Raw genomic sequence first — 3,680 nt, forward strand, 5'->3', positions numbered from 1 at the left:
ATGCCAACCAAATCCTCCATGATTTTCTCCTTAGGAATAGGCTTGCATAATTATCTCCTTAATATTGTGGAGGAGATATTAATTCTTCACATATTTCCTACACATCACAAAACTCACATATTCTTGAGATATATATAAAAATATGTATATTTTCTAATATTTAATCATAAATTCACTTGTAATACAAAAATGAATAAAATGGAAAATAAGAAGGTGAAACCCAAATGTATGTATGAAAATGATAGGATAAAAGGTTAATGGGATGATGAAATGTAAGGAATAGTGAAGAAAAATGTGGATGAAAATATGACATTTCTGAGTCCCAACATCCTCCCAAACTGAACTTGTTGCATGTCCTCATGCAACCATGCATGGGTCTCTTTAAGAACATTTGACATTTTGAACTTTGGCTTTACATGTTGATGTCTTTTAATAATGAATGTTTCCAAGATATGTGAAAGACATGAGTAACAATTTACATTTTCTTATCGTTGGTTCTTGTGTGAAAACCATGAATACAAAGAATGTTGGTTCTTGTGTTAACAACATTCATTTCATTTTCTTTTCTCTTTTCTTCAATAATAATGTAAACACTCACTGGAAATCATAATGTGCAGAAGAAAGCCCTTTTGTAATATTAATGAAGCATGCTAATATTGCGTATGAAGCAAAGTGCAACAAAGTATCATTGGAAAATAAATGTTGGTGAATGGTAAATGGAGTGATAGTGGTGAAGAAATGGAATCATGGAAGTGAATATAGTTCTCCCCCCCTCAACTGAATTGGTTGCATGTCCTCATGCAACTTGACATGGCTCATGAAAGGAAATGTAGCATGGTGAGGGAAATTTCCAAAATATTCAAGTTAGCATATAAGGAATTGCATGATTAAAGATTAGAAAACAACATACCTCTACTTACCCAAGAATGATGAATTATGCAATAGGAATGTAACTGCTGCTGCTGCTGGATCAGGAAAATGTGACTGATGTTGTTGTAACTGGATCCTTGGAAATGAAGGAATCTAAACTGTTGATGTTGAATCATGGAAAATATAAATGTTGAAAGTGGAACTGTGGTACTCTCATAGATTAGAATTCATGCTGCTGTAACTGCTGAGGGAGTCATGAAAAAGTGTATAGTCTTCACCCGCTACAAACCCGATGGTACAATTATAAACATGCGAATGAATGTGTCGATGTCGAGCATGAATAGAAATCATTGGATTACTGGCCATTGATGTATGTCGTTAACCAATGCGAGGCAACTCACCATTGATATCAATGAGTGCCAAGGTACCAGAGTACATCTTGTGAAGTGCGAATGGATGTGTTGAGGTCGAGCCACTTGCAAGACCTGAAGAGCAAGGGATATTGATGTATTCCCATGATCATCAGCGAGAGAGCTTGCCATTAAGGCATGAAAGTCTCAAGGTACTCAAAAGGAACTCTAGTCTATTTCCCAGATAAGGTGTTGATGTCGATGGGGCAAGACTTGTTGAAAGGTGGGCCTTAAGGAATCCCACATCAGTCAACACGAGTTTGTACAAAAGATTTGGTAGGAATATAAAGGGAAAGAACTCATGGACAAGCAGTGTGGATCAGCATGGTGAGGAAATCAAGGCAATGTAATCATGGAAAGAGAATGATTTTTATTCAAAAGGAAAACTAGAAGGCAAAAATAACTGAAATGGATAAAAGAATGTATGCGATTCAGAAAATAGGCGTGCATGAAGTCGTGAAAGATGAGGTAATGGAAGATGGGCTGCAACACAAGGATGGTCTAGGTGTTTGGAAGGAAAAAGGTGAGTAGTCATAATGCAAAAGGATTTTTGTGTAGTGGAAAATGTCATGATATGTGCAGTGAAGAATTAGTTCCTTCAAGCGTCATTGAAGCATGTTTCATTGTGATTTCAAAAAATCACTTTTGCATTAGATTGTCTTCACTCTGAAAAACTTAGCACCATTCATGAATAAAAAATGTCACCTTTGTGTGCCATCTCCATCGATCATTCCTGTATGAAGTGACTCAAAAACAAATTAGCTTATTTTCAAGAATTTATGAAATGTGCATTTTTTTAATTATTTTTCAAAGGCACACTAATTGTGGATGAAAAGGGTGTCGCATTGGAATGTTGAGCTTTTTGCATAAGCTTCTCGTTGACCTACACATAACACCAATCTCATTTCACTTGTTAGTATATGCATCCTAACTCTTGTCGATAATGATAAATTCCAACATACTTGTATTTCCCCCCAACTAGAAATATTGCATGTCCCCATGCAATGTACTCATTGATTGTGCAATACTTTTTCAAAATGTTTTTATTGGTTTGCAAGAAAATTGATTGAAAACATTTGAAAACGCTTTTGTATTTCTTAGGGAACAAGTATTATGGATGAATGAGGGCAATTTTTTTATATTTTTTTTGTTTATTTTTTTATTATTAATAAATAACAAATTAAAAAAACAAAAGTTATCGATTTATTTATTTATTTATTTATTAAAAACATAACTATTTTAGATATACACATAAAACAAGAATTTTCAAAGCAAGGAGATCGTATTTTCCAATGAAGCGTAACAGAATTAGCAAGCGCCCCTAGAGAAGTCGGTGCAAGCCGTTTCTGAGAGCATTGGTAGAGTATTTGACATCAGATTCATACATGTATGGCCCTTTGCAAGACCCACTGTGACAACCCAAAGATCTTCTCCACCAGGATCATTTTGGCGAACAAAAAGAACCAGTGTTGCTCTCTCATCTGTTAAAGCTCACAAGTCCATAAAACCATCATCTAATTATCAATCAACTGAGACTACTGATCCTCAATATGATAGTGCTCATGAATTGAACTTTCTGGATGTTCCTATAGAATTAGCTGAGAAGTTGAAACACATAATTGATGGTGATCATGAACTGAACTTCCGGGATGTTCCTATAGAATCAGCATCTGAGAAAGTGAAACATACAATTGAGCGTTCTACTTCTTCATTGAAAATGTATCACATCTGTGAACTTGACACATCAACAACTGTGAGGAAAAAGATTTTCAAAAATAAGAAAAAGGTTTATAAAGAGAAGAATGCTGAACAGTCATCTTCAATGAGGGTCTAGAATATCAGTGAAGATGCCAAATCTACCAGGTGAGGAGATGGATACAGGGTATCCAGACTCTCTGAGCTCTTCATCACGGTCCAGGGAAACCGATTCGGAACAGAGCTGGGATGCCACCAATTCGACCGATGGTTCCTGGGTCCGACTGATGTGCAGTTATGGCGGCAAAATCCTTCCCTGCCCCCATGACAATCAACTTTCATATGTGGGCGGAGATACTCAGATTATCGCTGTGGATCGTAACATCAGATTCTCGAACATGATTGGGAAGCTTTCAATATTTGGGTAAGTAGTGTGTCGTTCAAGTATCAGTTGCCCAATGAGGATCTGGATGCTCTATTTTCTGTTACCAATGATGAAGATATGGAGAACATGATGGCGGAGTACGATAGATTGCAGAAAATGGGTTACAAGTTTTCGTGGCTGAAGCTCTTTATGTTTACTAATAAGCTCGACGGAGCTTCGTTGCAGAGCAACATGGGGTCTCTAATGGAGGAAACGAAGTGAGAGAATTGGTTCGTGGATTCCCTGAATGTTGGACCGGTTAGTAGAGCCGAGACTGTACC

At 36.7% G+C, this 3,680-nt stretch overlaps 1 pseudogene; it reads left to right on the forward strand.

Annotated features, from left to right (window-relative positions):
- Positions 1-2,572: 2,572 nt before the first annotated feature.
- Positions 2,573-3,114, forward strand: LOC149247895 (uncharacterized; annotated as a pseudogene).
- The last annotated feature ends 566 nt before the right edge of the window (positions 3,115-3,680 follow it).

The sequence above is a fragment of the Pinus tabuliformis genome, chromosome 7 (assembly GCF_031772625.1).
Source record: "Pinus tabuliformis cultivar Carrire ecotype Pingquan chromosome 7, CPIR1, whole genome shotgun sequence".
Classification (NCBI taxonomy): Eukaryota; Viridiplantae; Streptophyta; class Pinopsida; order Pinales; family Pinaceae; genus Pinus; species Pinus tabuliformis.